Source organism: Dendroctonus ponderosae, unplaced genomic scaffold (genome assembly GCF_020466585.1).
Source record: "Dendroctonus ponderosae isolate FM_Combo_2020 unplaced genomic scaffold, Dpon_F_20191213v2 Dpon_F_20191213_1, whole genome shotgun sequence".
Lineage (NCBI taxonomy): Eukaryota > Metazoa > Arthropoda > Insecta > Coleoptera > Curculionidae > Dendroctonus > Dendroctonus ponderosae.
In genome coordinates, this window is record NW_026017110.1 from 53,619,049 (window position 1) to 53,640,356 (window position 21,308).

At 33.0% G+C, this 21,308-nt stretch overlaps 1 protein-coding gene across 6 annotated transcripts in view; it reads left to right on the forward strand.

Moving 5' to 3' along the window:
• The first annotated feature begins 1,751 nt into the window (after positions 1-1,751).
• The window catches only part of LOC109533790 (plasma membrane calcium-transporting ATPase 1), a 106,727-nt gene continuing 87,170 nt past the window's right edge, over positions 1,752-21,308 (forward strand). For 3 of the 6 annotated variants that reach the window (XM_048662482.1, XM_019899194.2, XM_019899196.2), the window contains exon 1: positions 1,752-1,997. The gene's annotated coding sequence lies outside the window, so the exon portion shown is untranslated. The remainder of the gene's footprint in view (positions 1,998-21,308) is intronic. The other 3 variants (XM_019899200.2, XM_019899201.2, XM_048662504.1) reach the window with 2 other exon arrangements.

The window sequence follows — 21,308 nt, forward strand, 5'->3', positions numbered from 1 at the left end:
ACCAAAAGTTTAAATATAAACCAAAACAATTTTTGATTTTTTTCTCATATTTCTTCTATTTACAGGGTGGCCTCTAAAAATAAAAGTTTTGGTCTTGCAGCGATAACTTTTTTGCTCTTGATCCGATGTTCACGATCTAGATATCAAGTTAAAGCGTAAACTTCAAAGGCAATTTAAAATTAAAATTCAATATACAGGGTTGCATAAAAAGTTGCCTAAATCGGAATTCTCTTCGAAATCTGTAATTCTGGAACATTTTCAAGTAGGTGAAGTTTACTTTCAGATATTTTGTTCATTCATGCAATCCGCAATTTTGAATTTTTTCTCAATTCGACTATGAAGTTTGAGGTTCAACCTAAGCTGTAGATTTTGAAAAATGGTTTGACAGGAAATAATTTATTACTGCAAGGCCAACAAGTTGATTTTTTGAGACCACTATGTCAATAAGATGGGCGACAAAATCAAAAACGATTTCTGAAATATGAGATCCATCTTAATGCTTGTGGTGTTGAAGTAGAAAAAAAAGTTATTTTGTTGAACTAAGAGCATGTGGAACTTTTTGCATTGTTTCATTTGCCACCCTACAGAAACATTAGCAATAATTGCTTGCAAAACACACATTACTCGAAAATGAATTGTAGTAAACACTTCAAACAGAAAGCAAATAACTCTCAGTAAACAGTTTTTGGCTTTGTATACAGGGTGATTTACGTAGACCGTGCATTAGAAGTTTGCCAACTTGCAGTTGTTTTAGAATCTTGAAATCTGGTGTCCGGTCATAAAGAGACGTGCCGAAACCATATAAAATATAGTTAGCCTTCCAGCTATACAGGGTAAAACCCAAATTTCTTTATCACGGTAGGATTGGCCTACCAATTGTGAGTTTGAACAACCCTAAATGTGTAACGTGTGTTAAATTGTTTTAAAAAAATCCATGACACATGTTTACGGATTAAGCTATATCTAAGGAACGGTTCTAAATTAAAAACTCAAATTAGGTAGGTAGTTAGCCGAAAGCCCAAGCTAACTCCGACATCGGTGCATACAGCCTACAGGCATTGACATAAAAAATGTCAAAAAATCAGTTTTTTTTAAATGACATCTACTAACTTTTTTAGTTCTGTTTGGTTTAGCTTCGCTTTAGCGTAAATGCACGTTGAAAGTGTCTGGCAAATGCGTCCGCCTTGGCCTTGTGTGTATAGACGTCTGTACCGTTTTCATTTATTATACCAGTCAGTGCTGTTGTTTTTTTTAGTATCGTGACAGTTTTTTTACATTTTTCGCCCGTTTTATTTTCGTTTTTTTAAATTTCTTTGCATGCCTCTAGCCATTTGTCTAGCCATCCGAATGAATTGCGTTAAAGCGTGTTAAATAGAACCTGTTCTATTTTCCTCATAATTCAGTAATGAGAACATTCCGGTAAACCGCCAAAAGACAAACATTGATGGTGCCTGATTATGGATGTTGTACTGTCTGTATACAAAAGATGGAATAATATTTCAGTAAAGAAGGGGAAGGAAAACGAAGTTAAGATTCAATTAACGATTACCAAACAGCGATTCTCTGAAAATGAAAAATGATAATTAGCAGCAGAATGTATAGCGGGGAAAATTGAAATTTGCGTGTGGAGGAATCGGCAACAAGGTTCGTGGTAATCATTTTCAGTGACCGCTCGAAAGATCGGCGCAGGCGGTTCGACGTCACACGGCGCCGCGTCGCCGCTAACTGGGCCGACGTCTCTCGCGCCGGCCGCAATACAAGCGGCGTCCTCTAACGGCGTCGGTCTCAAAGCGACGCAGATCACCAGCGACCGGCGGTAGCGAGCGGCTAAAGCGGCTTGCTTGGCATCGTGCAGCAGTTGTGCGCGAAAGTGTTCGGTTGCCCCTTGTTTTGGCCCGATGTTAACCTGACTACCCGCCGCCGCTACTGTGCATAGCCAACAAACAAGGCTGGGGCGACCAACTAACGCAGCCGAACATATTGGACCAAGCTGAAAAGTAAGTAATTTCTACTCCACCCATGAAATTCCGGATTCGCAAAAACTTGCGGCACCAACTAGGTCACTTTCAATCCTGCTGTCTGCATGTTTCCACTTGAGTTTCCGCTACAATGCGCTCCACTACACAAATGCAAAAAAACAACAAACATTCATCCACAATTTATTTATCTCTGTCAAGGTAACTTGCCTACGAATCGTAAATTATAACTCGTGAGAGAATTTACGTTCCCCCGGCATTACTAAATTACTATTTACGTAAAGCCAATGTTACTATAATACTCAGGTAAGTTGCCAACTCATTTAAAAAAGTAGTTGCTCGCTATCCAATTATATTTTTGTATTTTGATCGATGAAAATTTGTCTAATTTCAGCATAGTTCAAATTAATTGATTTTTCCGCTATATTGCACATTCAACGCTAGCCACTGGGTTCTCAACTTTTCGTTTTGAAAGTAGGTATTTGCTCACATCTACTTGTATCGGAGTATAGTCGATATTCAAGCCACTCGATAGTGCTTCCAGGAAGAAAACCGCGTTCCTGTGGATGGACATCACTAATTTATAACACTTAACGCTGCTCAGCTAGCTCTATAAAAAGCCCTTCATTAATTAAAACTAGTCTTTAATTATACACAGATCAATATATTTTAATTAGCTTTCATCTAATATCCATAAATAATTGACGTATTATACACTTTGATGGAAAAAGAACTGTGATTTATTGTCGAATTTGCATATTAGTTTTCGGTTTTACTTATTAATCTCGGCCGAAAACCAGGTCAAATAGCTAGTTAAAATCCACAGGGTGTCAATCCGCAAATAGTACCTATAGCAAACTAGCTAGATTTTTTAAAATTGGGCAGTATACCAAACACCCTGTATATTATTTTTGTATTACATTCTACTCAATATTTTCATGCATAATATTATACACACTTTTTGAATTTGAAAGTTGCAAGCATTAATGATAATTTTTTCGTTTAAAGGGGAATTTATTATTTAATTTGCATTGAGATCCTGAGTTGACTGACAATGACCTATTTTAATAAACTGGATACTATTTCTACATCAAATAATGCAGAGCGTTCACAAAATGAGTTTGAGAGTGAAATTGAGGAAACCTCGATGTCAACCTCAAAAAATAAAAATCTGAAAATGAAAATTGAAAATTTAATTTTATTTACTATTAAAAAAACGGCAAAATTTCCTAATTAAAACGCTTTTAGATTGTAAAACATTGTCAATTGAAACTTTTTATGTCGGAATTTAGGTGTTGATTTTTGGTGCAGCTATTCTTAGTTGGCCATCTGAAAAGCGCCGTGCTCAAGACAATCAAATGCTAACGGAATGTTTACCGATGTCATTTACCGGTTGAAAATTATTATCAATCATGCCACGACCATTAAATTAATCAAGGGGATTCTTTAAACTTCTTTATTATCTTTGGATAATTTGCTTAAGAACATGAGGAATATTTTTCATTCGATCTCCGCAAAGGCACAGGCATGTTTTCATTATAATTATAATGCATGCTTTCTTTAGAATGAAAAGGAGTAAAATTTCCCAACGTTATATTTTTGATTCATGAATTCTTCAATAACTGTTCAACCTGACTTTCTGAATCTTCGCGCATCTTCGGGGCTTAAGTTTGTAAATTCATTCCTCACTTGCTGTTTCCAATCTTCCATAGTTGTTATATATTGATACGATCTTTAATGGAATCAGAAGTAAAAAATTAATCACGCAGTAAAGTATTTTTGAAAGTGAAAGTTTGGAAAACGGGTTGGCCACAGGAAACGACCGTTGTTGGTTAGTCGCTTCAACCATCGATCTTTAAAAACATTTTCGTAAAAAATAGTCGATTAGGAGCGCTATAATGGTGGCAAAACAGGTTTTTAAGAACAACGAGCGGCAATGTGTTCAAATAGCTGGTTTCAAAATCACGTAAAATTTTCAAGCAACCTTCACCCACAAAGTTAATAAAGACGTTGTCATCTTGAATTTAAATTAAACCTTGCCATTAAAATCCTCACCAAAATCGCCAATTGAAAAAGTTAACTTTACTGTATTTCAAAACTAACATCTTTGGGAATAGACAATCTTACACAACCTTACCGCTGTTATTTTTAAAATTAAATAAGATGACCTTATCAGAATTAGAAAGATATTTGAATTTAATTTGAAAGAATTGATTTTTGGTGGTTTTCGTGCTCGCAAAATAGAACAAAGCTGTGCCCCTTGGGGCACCCTGTGTTGTACACATGCTTCTTTGTCTTCACTAAATAATAGAACAAGTACGGATTGCACTATTACTGTTTTGAATAATTGAAGTGGTGAGCAAGCTAAATGGGTCCGTCTAATCAATTTATAGAGAGTAGCCAATTGAAAATTTAGTGTCGCAAGCTCATATGACTCAGTTTCTAAAATAGATACAATAATGTTTCTAAATATTTCTGTAATGTATTTGGAAGCGAACTTTAATTTTTATATACTTACTTTATAATCAGCAGAATAAAAAAATTAGTGTAACTTTGGAAGATTATTTTCAAGACTTACCCGGAAGATTACCTATTAATGATTCCTCCCGATTTTTTTGTGCGAATAATTTTTGGATACCCCGTTATATTCAGATATAATATGTATAAAACATAAAAATGTAAAAATGTACAGTCATTAACACGTTTGGTCATTTTGACATAACAAATTTATATTGATTTGATCTAGCAAACTTAAATGTAAGTGTTTTTCAATATCATTAGGATTACTGGAAAAAACCAAAATTGATTCATCATTATACTACTACACAATCAAATCATATTTTGATAATAAACTGAATTAAATTAAATAGCCAACACGAAAAACCCAATAAATTGGGCTAATCTCTACGTATACCAAAACGTAAAACTGCATTTAGTCAAAAATTCAAATTATCTTTTACCAATAAAATCATCACCGAATTAGTAAAAATATTTGGTCTAAAATGTCAGACCATTAATAGCATTTGATTCACTTCATTGCCGCTAATTAAAATGACGCACATAGTATTGAGATAACAGAAATGTGCTTATCTTTACATTGTTTCAATATTTTCAGAACTCCAAATTATCAAAATGTTATATTTGATGTTTCACATTTCACATGATTGTACAGTATGTACCCAAAATTATCGACATCAGGCGATGCGATTAGGTGCAGTTTACCAATTATCAATTACTACTTAAATAAATTATTGGGTAATTAAACACAATTTCTGAATTTATCCCACCTCTGGATGAAAATTTAAGGTAAATTTTTCGTAATATTGAATAACGTTTCTAAACACTTCAAACAACTTGAGCGGGTGTTTTATAATGATGTGCAAATATTTTTATTGAAGCAAAATTAGGGGTGTGCTTTGCAGTCAACTTTAAAAGCAGTCTTAATAAACTTGTTTCATTTGGTCCTTCCCTGAGACGAGAAACTGAATATAAACCGTACAAAAGTTGCCAAAGTACCTGTTTAGCATTCATCAAGGATTTTTTAATAAAATCCTACAAAGTCATAAATGAATCAGACGCCTGCTTTGCCAGCAACTGTTTATGATAAATACGTCTAATCGGCAAGGAAGTATTTTTTCCTGGACTGTTATTAAGAATACGAAAACATGACAAAAGAAAAAACAAGTTTGTGAATGAAATGCAGAGCTAAGTATATTTATTCCTTCTGGGAGAATAAAAAAACAGGGGTGTTAATTTTTATTCTAAGACATAAGCTGAACAAAGCCAAACTTCTTTCAACTATTTTTTCAAACCATTTGTGTTGGGTAACATGAACCCTCTTCAACCATATAGAACTTATCTATCCGTCAACTAGTTGCTAACGTGCATCAAAATACAAATTTCTATGATTGAGCTTTTTATAAAAAACCAATATCAGAATGGGGGAAAGCTCAAAACCAAAAATAGGTTTCACACACATTTTCAAAAACCAAACTTCCTTTAAAATTACCTTCTGTGAAATATTTAAAATAACAAACTTTAGTGGTGTTTTGCTGTTCCCCTGAATTGAACAGTTTATAGGAGTTCGAAAAACAAGTGTGATATGTGGGTATTTTATTCATATCAGTGCAATAAGTTGCCCCACTTATACAAAAAGATATCGCAAATTGCACCTGGAAAATGAAGTCCCAAATAGCGCGGTCTCCTTTATGGTCACCGACTCCACACAGATACATATCTAGAACAAAAAGGCTTATTTTTAATTGTTCCACGTTTAATCCCTTTGATATTGGGATACACTTAAAAAACGTTTGGAAAAATTCACACGATGATGTTTTCATGATAAAATAATAAGTCATTAAAATAACAAGTGATTTTTATGTTTGACAATTTAGGTGTAGGTTAGTATGCACTAAAACAGTGTTCATCTTGTGACTGTTTCATATTAAATTGCTTTCCCGCTTCTCTCAGAGAATTAGCTACACCAGTTCCGTGGGTGTTTAATTTTCTCGAAAACAGAAGCCAATTTACCACTTTCTTATCTTAGAGATTAAGATTCAATATATTTGGAAAAGTTCAACACTCCCTTGAAAATGTCTTCGCCTATTCAGGCAGAAACAAACCCAGAGCTGATTAAGAGCGTAGACTTAAGGGATGGCATGAACTTGGAGGGTCAAGAGTCACTCGGATAGAAAATAAAATGACTAGATGAGTTTTAATTTGCTTGACTTGTTCGTATTTACAATAAATTTATTTATTTCTTCTATACAAAAATGCTGTGAAAATTGTATGTAATTTCATCGCTATCGGGCAATTCGTGAGTTTTTATATTAATCAAGCTTGTTTTACACTTATTGTTAGTTGAAACTGATTTGGTTACAAACAATCAAAGACATTAATAAATAGACCAAGCGAGTCATTCGTAAATCCCGATTTGTTTGGGACCAACATCAATGAAAAATAGGTGGTAGGGATAAAAGTAGATACTAGTCCGTATTCCCCTCATTAACGGTGTTGTCATGATGAATGCTTCATTATGTTTTCTTGTAATTACCACCTTAAATTCTTATGAATTTTTTAATAATTTTTTTTTATATTTTAATTACATTTACTTGTCGCTTATTAGAAACTAAACAAGTATAACACTAAATACGCTGATGGCTACCATTTTCTTGATATTTTATTGTTGATGCTACTCATATATCAAATTGAATACCGAGCCTACTTCTATATAGACTGTGAACCATTGTTGCTCCCATCGAAAAACGTAAACAAATGCATATGAGTAACCAATACAATGAAATCGGCAATGTATATTGATCAACAATTGCAGCTTAATTAAGAATATTTAGACTTGTCAAAGTTTTGATAAACAATTATTAATGTTTATCCTCACTTGTTCTGAAATTGGGATATGTATTTTGTGTAAAATAATTTCAATAAATCGCCTTCTTGACCTACTTCCGAGGGCGAATAAATAAGCAATGAACCAAAAACCGTTATGGAAATTTGTAAATGAATCACAGATTTCTGTCCATTAAAAGCCGTTTGATTTAAAGGCTCTTGAATATGAAAACTAGTTTAAATAAATACATTTATTGATCTGGACATCATTAAAAGCCAGTTTTAATTAGTGTAGGGCTTGTTTATAGCCATAGCTGAGCAACGGGCAATATTGCTAAATTAGTGAGTGAAGAAACTGACCAGTTTGCAACATTTATGTGTATACTGTAGGAACAAATAGGTGTATACTTTTGTGGGTTAAATCGAACCGAAACAAAAATAAATTTTGCTGATTTAAAAAGCGTGTAAAACTATATTATTTAGCAACTAGTTTTCTAGATAAAATTGGAATTGGAGCTCGATTTTACTTTTGGCGTCTATCGAAAATTAGCTTTTCAACGGTCCAACATAACTAGTAATATTTCAACTTACTTTTTTACGTTTTTCTAATCAAATATTACAGAAAACTATTGCATTTTTGTAAAGAGAAAGTCATTACAAGACGATATTGGACTTTTAGTCAAATATCTGATAAATATTTTATGCCACGGAATGAATGTAATGAGTATAGGATAAAAACTCCAGAGATTATGGAGGTCATTGTGGTTGAACATCATTCGCTTAGGAAAATTACGACACTATCGGCTTACATTTATTGGATCATTATAACAAGACAGACATGTTTCTTCTTAATCCAAATATATTTTTAGACCCACATCACAAAACGTTCGTTCAGACAGATTATATTGAAGAAACTGATATATGTATAGTGAAGCCCCTATATCAAAACTGCGATATATGAATAGCTTTTAACCCCAAATTAAAAGCCTGGCACGTAGTTTTGATATGCCGTGAATATTCTTTTGCGATATTTTCTGAAATGCTGCTATCGACAGTATGTGCAGGAGTAAATCCATGTCAAAACTTCAGCCTATTTTTGGCAAACGCCATTGAAATATCTTTCCATTATTACAAAGGATTACTTACTTATCGCTAGACGATTTGACGAAACGCCAAGGACCTATTCAAAATTGAAATATTTGATTGATATTTGTAGAAAACTGAACTCGCACCCATTAATGGAAACTGTATCTTCGCCACCAGCAGTACCTTGCTTCAATCAAATCTTCTAAAATATATTTTTGCTGACAAATGATTTTACTGAGAATATCGAGGGTGTTGCAGTTCGAGTAGCGAGGATTTCGCAGTAGTATATCCAGTTGAAAAGGTTACTTCTGCAATGTTCTTCCAATTTTTACAATCGACGTTGCATTTGAGCGCAAATTAGTAAGTCGTATGCAGCGAAAATGTATGCCTCTTTGATATTGCTTTTTACACTGCCACAAACATCTGGCAGCTTTCTATTGCGTTTGGTACGATATATTTCAAAACGTGACCCACAACTGCCATTTCGCTTGCTTCATCCCTCACTGCAAATCCCTACCCGGTTTATTGTAAATCTCATTCCATGAAATGCAGTAATAAATCACAAGCGTAACCATTGAATAAACATGCTAAGAAATTATTGTGTTGAAATTATATCGCCAGAGGAGCTAATCGAAGTTAATTATTTTTTAAATGTGCTTGTATTAACAAAAATCCATATTGTGTCAACGTTGTGAGGACTATACTAACATGAGTAAAATATGCGCCAAATATCCAAAAGCATCAATTAAATAGATGCATATTATTGTAGCTTCTAATAAGTCAGCGATAATAATTTTCTTATAATCTCTCTATAATGTTCTCTCTTCATCATTTACAGTTTTTTTTAATGAACTTATTGCATTGCTTTTGAAAATATTTGTTCTGGGCTTTCTTTAAATTCGTCAATGTCGAATTTTCTCTCAGCTCCGAGCAGATTCATCTCATCTGCATAACAGGTTATTGCATTTGCTGCATTGTCTGCTATTGAATTTAAATTGTTAATATAAATTGCAATGAGGATGGGACCTATACTACTCTCCTTTTAGATGCGCAAAACTCGTAAAGACTTTCCAATATTTCATACAAACTTACCATTTAAGGAGTTTCCGAGGGACTGTATATTTTAATGCATTGAAGTTATTTCGTAATATTCAACTTCGTCGCTGTAATTCGTAGATGATATGGCTTCATGTTCAGGGCTTTTAGCTAATCAATAAATGCCAGCTGCTGGATTGCAAATGAAAAAAGGTAAATCCAGATTAGACCTTATTCAGGTTTTCATGGCGTTGATTCTTACGATTCCTATTTTTGGTTCACATCAGCGGAATTACATTAGCAAATTCCTAATACTTCTGTTGAATCCCTCAAATAAATAGACTAAAACTTAATGTACGTACAGGTAAACACGCGTCAAATACATTTGAATAAAAAAATAATTAAATGATTGCATTGTGTTAAACATGAAATTTGCCGTCAACGTTAACTGGCAGTGCTTTTTGTGAAATTGATGTCTGATTGGAAATGTTGAATTGATTATTTTCTCAATATTAAACCTTTCTCGTAAAATCTTCCGGAATCTTTTCTAAACTTTCTTTTTGCAATCACCTTTTTTACGCCTAAGCAAAAAATCTGGCAGTTTTAAATCGAGTAATTGTGATGGCTATAAGATTTGTATTGATGGAATTTATTCGACTCGAGTCGTTTGTTTCTTGATGTGAAGTAGCCATAAGGAGTATAAGGAAAATTTCCCATTTCTCCTCCAAATGAAAATAGTCAGTTCTGTGATGAAGATGTATACCATTTTAATAAGCATCATCCCTTAACTAGCTAAACAAAACTGACAGGCAATATATATATTTTTTAAAGACAAACATTTCTCAGCAAATTTTTAATCATACTAATTTAATTATAAAGATGAGCGCAGCGGATCGCTTTCCAATTACTCGCGCAATTCCAGAAAACAATCGTCAAATGTGGTACCAGAAATGTATGCCTCGTTTCCCTAAACTGCTATATTCATATGCCTCTTAATTTAACCAGCTTGACGATTGGCCGTGGAAAAAATTGTTCTGATTTTGAGTTTACACCCTTTGTGAAATCAAGAATACGTTAGCACTATGTAGATTTTGAATGAATATGCATTTAAAATAGTAAACTCACAATCCAGCACATAAAAAAACTAGTTAAATTTAATGGAAAATATTTTCTATCAAAGATGAAACAACAGAGAAAAGTAACTAACCACAAAATCCATTATTGAAAGCCTGAGAGCGTAATTCTTGATATCATCCCGAAAGAACCGTAAAATCCGTAATTTACCATGAAATATAAAATGTTAAGTAAAGAGAAATCGGAAATTGTTGACCCAAAATGCAGAATTCCCATTTGTGCGAAAGGAAAAAGTATCACCAAGTTCGTTTCGGTCGGAAGTTAGAACGTATCCCTAGGGAGCAGTTTTGCTAAACGCAAGACCCTCGTCTTGATATTTTTAGATGGAGAACCCTAAGATGGAGAACCCTAAAAACGTTAGCAGTTTTATGAGCAAACAAATATATAAACATTATATACGAATTAGGCCGTCGGTTAGGAATAAAGCTAGTATTTTCTTGCCTAATGAGCTTAGGAGTGGCAAGCCCTTAATCGACTCATGTCAGCCGGACATTTTGAGTCTCAAAAACATTGAATATATATTACCAGCTCTCGCAATACACCCCCTACATAATATTAATTAGTCGGAAAATAAATTAGCTTTCAAAAAGAGAACCTTGAATGTAGAAAGAGCGCTTGTGGTATAACCCCAAGCTCCCTCTAGTGACCCAGTTTTCTCATATTCGAAATATCATTCAGAAGCGGGAACAAAAAACTCAAAATGATTTATGACACCTCTTCTGGATCAGGAAAATCCATTTGAATCCTTTTGTTTTTTTCATATGGATGTGGAAGAAGTGCCAAACAGGGACTAATAACAAACGGGATCTTAGATATAGGATGAAATGTGTAGGAATAATAATACGCGCACCACTTTATTCAGCAAAAGAAAAAAGGAAATTTGATCAAACTTTTAACAGTATTCAGTTACTGTAACAGAATGATCGATGCATTAGTAGGTACTTTGTGTTCAGACGTTCGTATATAATGACGAATAGAATTGAAAGCATCTGAACCAGTTGTCAAGGATTGAGATATTTGCTCCAAGTTGAACTCCTGAAAGGTAAATTTAACTTACTAACATTGAGTGAGTGAGTTTATTCCTTAATAGCAAAATTCACAATGTAAACATCTGTTTTTATGCGCAAGACCCAAATACAAACTATACTCAGGAAGTATTTACTGGAAAGTCACTGAATAGAGTTTAATTTTACTTAAGTTAAGTGAACGCTTTTTCTAATGACTGTAAGAGCAACGGATTTGTTCTAAAGAGCCCCAATTTTTAAATTCTTTATTTGCATTCTTAAATTAATCTAGTCCAATAATAACTACTAGGAAGGGTGTTTTCCTGTAGAGATATGTCGGATTTATTCCAATGTCCGAATTCCAATCACCGTCAATCTTGGAATGTTATTTGCTGGTGAAATCTAGAATCCGATTCAAATCCTAATACACCAATGCTCGTAACATTATATTGAATTGCGACGGGGTTTTTGTCTGTTTACAGTGTTTTACAGTCTGTTTACTAAAATTTTAATCAACTCTGTTCTATAAATAAAATTATAAAGATCAATCGCTTCATCATATTCGGTAGTAAACGTGTGGTTGCTATAATCGATTTTTAAATGTACCTCTAGTAAATATTTTTAAACATACCACATTGTTTAATTGCCATAATAGATCACAGTTATTTGGAAAATGCTGCGTGGTCAATTTTTTATCAACGATTTTGCTATGTAGGCGGATGTATTATACCTTCTATCAATAATACTAAAATTATTTTAGTTTTTACTTAAATTTCGTTGTAATTAAGGAGGTGCGAACGAAATTTTGCACGTTGCACTGAAATATCCTAGTTTATACCTTCCCGAAAATAAATTGCCTATATATTTATACAACAAAGTCCTTCAATAATTTTTGCACATTTTTCGTGATAATGGGTTTCTTTGCTTGAGCCTGAGGTGTGGAGTTTTTCTGTTAAACATATTTTCGTTGAAATGATTATTGTCTTACGATAATAGAAAATTTCATCATTTAGAAATAATTTATGGATCTTTTCATTCAATACTTTTTATTCGCTAATAAAATGTTTTTCTGTTTCACGGGGTTTCTAGTAGACCGCCAAAACCGCTTTTGATTCGAAAATATTAGCTTTAGCCCAGTTGTTACTTTTTAAGTTGCTAGCATTATAGTTTTGGAAAATGCTGTAAAAGTTCAATTGCAAAACCGTAAATCGGTATGGATAATTTATATTCTGAGTATGAGAAATTTGGAAACGAACTAGCGATTTGTTTAGCTGCGCTTCAACAGTCGTGGTCAATGCAACGCTGTTATTTATAGGAAAATAATGACAAAATAAAGTTCGTTATGAATAGAAAACCGTAAATCCCAGATCAGAGCTAGCCAAGGTTGGATTCCGAACCGTCTACAATATTATTGTCCCTATAAACACAGTTTTTGTTGTTAAATCTAAGGTTAATCTATCTATTTGTGATGCAAACTGTTTCCTATCCATTTTGAACATACTTCACAACCATATGCAATGAATCTAAAAAGATATGCGAATTTTAACTAATCAGAATTGTTAATATTAAGGTATTTCCTCTGATAGAGGATTTTGAAACTTTTCCGGTTAATTAATGGTATTTTTTTCAAGTTGCAGCTTAATTTAGATTGTGCGAAACTATTTACTTCTTACGTTAAAAGTTTATATGATTTATTCCGGTCTACTTGACTAGTTTATCTTGCAGCAGATTGAACACAATCCTAGCTTAAATGTATTTGCTTAGAAGATATCTAAAATCAGTTTCTGCTATGCGCGACTTATAAAATTATTTTTTACTTTAAAGTTAGTTTTGAGTAAACAAAATTACAAAAAATTACTAATCAATAAATAAGATCAAAATAAAAAATAATAAATCAATGTTTAAACTAGATTTTCTTCCTGTTATTAAATGATTTTTACAGTGTAACCTACTCGTCTAATCATTTGTATTACAAGGAGACCCAATACAATCGTTTTTGTGTAAACACTAACCTGAAAACCAAGATTTGAATGCAGGCAACTTTAATTATTTCTACAACTTTGAAACGCGATTATTCGGAAACCTCTGGACAAAAAGCAACAAAATAATAACTAATGTAAAGAGAATTGAACGCCCTTTAAAACGATGTGCCACTTGACCCCCCTTCCCATTTAAGATTCTTAGGGTGACACACCTCTCCTAAGGGGTTGGGACAAGGAGGCTAAAAATACTAATTTAGTCCCCCTTACAAATAAAATTGACGGGCCTTTCAGATTTTTCATATTTTTATATTAAGGGTGGGAAGTCCTCAAATTGACACCCGGTATATTAGGTAGTATCCACAATATCTTGGAGCAATCGGTTAAAACTTCAAAATACTTTCGAAGGTCTCTGATTATTTTTTTTATTATTTAGTACGTGGTATTTTATAGAATATAGGTAAGTAAAAGCATCATTGCCCACATTTTTACATGACTCAAATATGTAAAACTCTTGTATATTTCCACTGTAAATAGTTCAGGAAAATCCACGGCACTGAAGGAAATTAAATGTAAATGTATTTAGATTTCCGCAACATTAACTTTTGCATAATTTCTTTCAGGCTGAAAACACAAATAGTCTAATTTTAGCAGATCGCGCGCCTGAGTTTCCTCCCTGCTATGCCTTAACTGTTACATTTTATTATAAACAAAATTTCTATTTTGAGACACCGGGCACAGGTGTACGGAGTATTTCATTTTTTCTAGTTTATTTAAAGAAGAAACATGTGCAAACTGTAATCCTAAACATTAGAATTATTACATGTGAATATTCGTGTGCCCACTTAGCGTAATTAAAGGATTGACGGTATAAAATGTGTTAAACACCCTAACATTTTTACTTTAATGATTATGTTCCACCGGAATTCCCAATTTTAATGTTATTTATATTGAAGGTTGATGACATCAAATATTAAATAAATGACGGCAATTAGGCAAGGGTTCATTGAGCTGTGATGTAATTTTATTTGGCGTTAGCAGTGAGTTCAAAATTACCCTTTTTAATTTTCTCCCCTGGAGCGAGACGTGATATTTTTGTCATTGAAGGAGGCCAAATTAGACAAAAACAGCAACCAAAAGAGAACTTTGATTTGTAAACAAGCGCTCATTGTACCTTTGGTTACCGGTGTAATTCATTTTTTTATTTAACAGATAATGTTATTTCTCTAAAGGAGTTGCATATTATAAATTTTATAAGTTATAAAATCTTCGTACATTGGTATGAAGTGTCATACGATGTCCTCTTAAAAATTCAGTTTATTGAGAGATTCTGATTGTGTGTTAACATCTTTTCGATCTTCTTTACCCTCTTCAATTTTATTTTGCATTCTTGGTGCATCATGCAGTCGGACACATGCAGATTTTGCATTTTTATAAACGCGTCCGCCTAATATCTTCGTGAATATTTTCCGCTTACACTTGTAGATGATTCTGATATTTATGATTTAGTATGTCAATAGTAGTCGTCGAATTTCGTACTGAACGGTTGATTGTATTCAAATCGATTTTCCAATGCGGCAATTTGCAACTCGAAAATGATCGTTTTTCTGGAATACTGAACTGACTATCACACTTTGGAATATTCGTTCCTTATGCGGGATAAAGCAAGCCTGCCGTCTTTAGTTTTTCAAAATTCTATTTTAGCGAGACAGTGAGGAAGTTTATTGTTCGTTGTATCGTCCACTGCATTAAACTCCCTATCTTTCATGTCATATTATTCTTCATTCATAATTTTTCTTTAATTTTTTAATTTCTATTATGGATTGGTCATGTCTATCCTAGTTTGAAACGCCAAAATAGAAAGATAAGGCTAATTTGGGTTAATTGTTTCTTAATTAATTGTTTGTAGATTTGTTTTATGTACAACATTTATATTCGATTTACATTTTTGAAATATCTGATAGATTGATGAGTTGTATTTTTAGGACTTTACATGATTGTGCATTAATTTCGTACTACGTACGAGAGCAGGTAAATTGTTACCGCAAAAAGTTATTTTTGCCTCGCCTTGTCCCGTTAATGTTTCATCGCCTGTTTAACGGTTTCTTTGTTAAGTCATTGGCTGTCTGACTTTTATTGCTTTTTTTTTCAACACAACTGAAAACTTTCTGCCTAATAGCCTGATATTTGTTAATTTAGTAGTTTCCTGTACATATTTGGTAGTTCTATTACACGTTCTTTCGTAAGTGGGTGTTCCGAACATTATTCGCCACCTAACTCAATTCAACTAGATGTTGAGATCGTTTACTGCTTACGGTTATTTAGGTTGTCACTTCTCAATTGACTTGTTCAGTCTCTGAATTTTTGGATTCTTTTAATGTCGTGACCGTAAATTCTGGTAATTGTGTAATTATGTAAAGTGTGCAGTGTGCCCGTTTCACAGATTATTCTTTAATTGCAAAAAAACTGTGCAACTGCACATTTTCGCTTGGAGGTAATCACACATGCCTATAGGTAGGCGTGATTGTTTTAGTTCATATTCGTGACTGGGAATGGTAGAGGAATTTGCGTTTCATAAATTTTGCTTATTTGTCTCAAAGAGAACGTCCCAATTCCAGATTAACGAAATTCAATTGTTTGTCAAGTGATCGGATTGAATATTAATCGTTCATTTTAAAAAGAATTGAAATATTTTATTTGGCCAACGTTCCTGTTAATGCAATAAATACTCCAGTTGCATGTACAATTAACAAATTATTGAGCGTATGATTTATAGTTCAAATTTTTCGGCAATAAATTTCCATAAACATTTATTTTAGTTATTGCAGAACCGGACTTGCATTTACGAACAATAGTAAGGCTAAGAAAAAAATTAAAATAAACATTTGTGGGTCGTTTTAATTTAAATTACTCATCAGTTAATTGAGAACTTGATAATAAAAAACACAATTTTGTGGCGTGTTAAAATTCTTTATATGTAATGCTCATTAATAAAGTTTAAACACGCTTTAAATGTTAATTTTCAAGACTAAACATTCTAATCTAAAAAATGCCGAAACCATTACTTTTATTAATCACACTTTTTGTTTCATTTATGGGCAAGTTATGAAACAAATATCTAGAAGGGTGGAAAAATAAAATTGCCTCGTGAAATGTCATAGGTCAGAATCCAAGAATCCATTTCGAGTGAAAGAATTCGGAGAAAATGATTAACAACTCTATAGAAAGAACAAAAGGGCAGCTTTACTGAAAAGCAACAGTTTTAGTGGAAAACTTTAAAAGGGTTTGCTCGTTTTGTTCTCTGAACTTAAGGCATTATGTAGGAAATCTATTTATTAGCAATTTGAAAGTACTACTTTGTGTATTGTTTACAAATAAAAATGAATTTTGCAATTACTGGTAACTTTCGTTAACACCAGTAGGTATATGTTGATTTTTATTTTATATTTTTTTTATATATATTTTCCATATATGTACATGGGAAGGAAGACCAAACACTTCTTAATTCATACAATAAACGAGCTAATAATCTACCGACATTTTCTACATTGTTTTTGGGATATTTGTATATCGATGCCCTGATTTTCATAGGTCGAAACCCAATTTAATAAATTTGTACAGGGCACACCATACACTGGTAATAAATGCTAAATGCTTGAGCGTGTAATGTTTTATTTTTAATGTTTATTTGTTGCCTATTTCTGTATTTTTATTTTTTTATCTATGAAGAGCAGATAGGAATGTACGATTTGACTGTTGTTGTTTGTTTTTGACCCAAATATATAATTTAAAATTTTCGTGTGGGTTACGACCCGTCAGCATTAGGGTATCGATATAAAGGATGAAATCGCCTATGCGAAGTCATTGATAAGTGATTATAATTGGGATTGTACAAATTAGCCACGTAATTATCAGCAAAAGCAATTTCTTTCGTAGAAGCCAGACCGTTGCATAATTTGAAGAGAAGCTCGTAGAACATTTTAAAGCGATTTACCGAACACGTCACACCATTTGTGGCAGGCATAATTCGCATCCTTGTTTCAAACTTTTTTCTTCCAAAGAGTTGTTCTATACCTACTTTCTTTATACAGTTAATTTGTATATGTTGTACAACTAGTTTTGTGCATCGGTGGCATTCTGGAACATAAATGAGCTTAAATAAACATTATAAAGCGAAAGCTCCAACTTACATACTCTCTCAGTTTGCAAAAAGTTAAAATGAGTTCGGGTTACAAGTATTATTATATTGTATGCGATTTTACTAAATACTTATCCCTTGGCCTTGTTCAGTTGCGAGTGTCGCATGGAGGTGATCGATGAAAATTGGTCAATGTGACGTCAATATTTGTCGGCTCTTTAGGAATTAGCCCGTCACCCTCTGTTTGAGGGGCGTTTATTCCAAATTAAATTTTGCTTCCCTTAGGTTTTCTTGCTCCCCAACGCTCCTAGCATTAATTTGACACCGTCAAATATGATATAATGTATGATTCGATGTTTATTCATTACCTCAAGAAGATCATTAATTTGTTGTCTCTCTGACAACCAAGGTTATAGCAGGGAGAAGTAATTTATAATGAACCAGTGAATATGTATAGGGCGGAGCCTCGAAATCGTTAAAATTTTAAATAGACCTAAATTTAATTAAAGTCACCGGTTCTGTCACAAAATATGCAAGTAACAATTTGTATTATTAATTTATAAAGGTGCAAAAAATAATAAGTAACACAGTTTCCAATAATTGAGTATTTAAATTTGATTGTTTAGGAAAAATATGGGCAGACTCATGTTCCGAACTTTATATTTTTACGGCTCAAACAACCTTTTCATGGTCAAAATAGCTTTTTTCGCGTTCTAATCTATCCACATTCGGTGTTTAAAATTGTAAACTGGCGATGTGGAAAATTTGCGTATCCAATTTTCATTGCTTTTCGGGCCATAGGTAGATTTAACTGCCAAAGTTTATGCCTACATTTACTTGCTTTCGACAGATCTCATTTTCAGATTTTATTTTTGGCGACCTTTATAAATCGTCAACAAATCTCGGAGAGAGGCTCTAAAATCTAATATTTCTTTCCTAATTCAATTATTTTGCCCAGATAACAATTAGGTTAAAACAAAGAATAGTATCTTGGCCCTACAAGAGATATATCTACGTGGTGGGAAATGGTCTCGAATTTCCAATTCCCCTCTTGTTCTGTTTTAATTACATTTTAATTCTGATACCCTAAGACGCTGGCAATATTCTCTCGTATTCCAATAGCTCATTCAAATTAAAGCTTTAATTGCTATATTGACCATTCTCTTTCCTAGACCTAGATTTATTTCATTTTCAGTTTTTTCCGAAATTAATATCATACTTAACATACACATGAGGAAACTACAAAAATGCCTTCAATTTATGATAAATGAAACAAAATATTATACGCACTTCTACGAATTTTTTTTTGTTGAACGTTTTTGTCCTGTAAGGATCATGTGGTTTTGTAATGTTCTGAACTCTGTAACTGAAAATATGCAAGAAACATTTAAAACCGCAATAACTACATTTTCTAAGTTTTTAAATTCTGCTCTTATGCATCGACTTAACCATATATCCCGACCGCCAAAACGAATTTATTCGATTTTAGAAAATCTCCAACAGATACTGAATTAGACCGCAGATTTCTCAATCAATGGAAATAACATTATTACTAAAGTCCCGTGAATAGTGCGGCTTCCATTTGCTTCGACACATTCGATTCGGCAAGTCTAAGGACTTGCCACAACTTGAACATAACTTTCTTGGTGCATGCGAATATCACTAGTTAATTATCTAAATGGTTTCTAGTTACGATATCGAAAGGTGATTAATAATATTCCGATATCCGTCGGTTGGTTGTAAATAAGTTAAGATGAGATGAGACGTAGGGATCATTATGAATACTTGGAAGTACTAGAAGATTAAATTTTTCTAGTAGGCTGTTTTAATAGCAGCTGTAAAAAATTGGTTTGCTATTTTTCTGGTTCAACTTCTTGTATTTGTCTTTTTTCCGAAAAGCAAACTTTATTTATCGAAACGGCGTTATTTTCGTACAAACACAGGTTTCTGGCTTTGTCCAAGCAAGCGAGCTCAAGACCAGTTTCGGACCTATTAGTCCTCAACAGCTTTACTTAGCTTGAACGGACACAAACCCCTTCAATAACAGGGTAGAATGAAACATCCCGGTGAGGCTCTAGCTGGTCAATTAGTTAAAAAACTATTTTCAATCGGTAGTTCTGGTTATTGTTCACTATTGAATCCGAAAACCATTGCCGTTTCTTAATCCTTTCCTTCTTAGTGGATCTCAACCTTGTCATTGTTGTTTGGTTATTCCAAAAGTTTTACTTGCAAAACGTGTTAATGCATAAAGTCCAATTTCGTTCGACCTAATCAACCAATGACGTAAAAGTTATTATTGTGCATAAAAAAAGAAAGAAATTAGTGCTACTCTCCACTAAAGATTATACCTACTTATACGAATGAACGGGCTGATTTACAAGTCCATTAACTGATTTGTGGCAAAGCAAACAAAGTAATATATTTCGATTAGGTGAATGAAGTTGTACGCACAAATTACTTTATTAAGCAGGAAGTAATATTACTATTACATTGCGCCAATGATTCATATGCTCGAGCGTAATATATATTATTTTGAGAATAGGAAGTCATGGAATTCAATAAGTAATTAATGTGTTCATGCGACATCGTGGGTGTTTTTGATTTTTACGAACCAGTGACCATGCTGCGAGATAACGGGATTATTTAAATATAATACGTCATTTCCTCCGTATGTTATTTAGCTTGGGGCACTTGAACATTTTGTAATTTGTTATTTTCTATCTCAATAAATATCACTATCAGAGCTATTTTACTGAATAAAACGTTGAGGTGTATATAATTTCATCATATTTATCTAGTCTCTTTAAGTAATGGTACGTTTTGTACAATCCTGTGAATAGAGGGTTTTTTCCAATAACGCAGTAAATTTGTATAAAGCTCCACTTACTCAACCATTACATAACTTTTCTGCAGCTTCTGTTTGGCCTTGAAAACTCATAAATCCGAATCTGCTTCACTTCATGATTTCCTTCAATTGGTCATTAATTAATTGCTAAGATTTCTAAAATGTTTGGCAAATTACTGGGGCGAAGTCAATTTGGATCTGATATTATTCGGTTTCAAACCGCTTAAGATATACATTTCCAGACGTTTCAAATTCACCGGAGTTGCAATAAGATTGGTCGGTATGGAGTTACGCATGTTGCGGTTTGTCAGACTTTAAATCGAATCGCTTTTAACTTTAGTAAATTTAACTATTGTTTTCCTTATGAGCTGTTTTAAGACTATTTCGACATTACATATCTTAGGAGAATAGTTTTTAAAATTTTATTGTTGATTTCAATTTTTCACATTTTCAATTCAATTTCAATGAGGAAATAACTATTTGTAACTTGGAATTGTTTCTCTGTCTGTAGGCTTTCCGTTTCTTTTCCGTTCCTAATTTTCTACTGTTGGCCCGATTTATTTATAATTGTATAATTTCATGCATATTTATTGATTTTTATAGATTATCTAATATTACTAGCGGTTAATCTTTAGCATTCATTAATAAATCTATAATAATATAAATCCCAGGTTAGTAATCGAAGCTCCGCAGGTTAATACAATAAGGCTAAAAATAAAACTAATAATACATAATATAAGTTTGTGTTTACCTTTGGCAAATAAAACG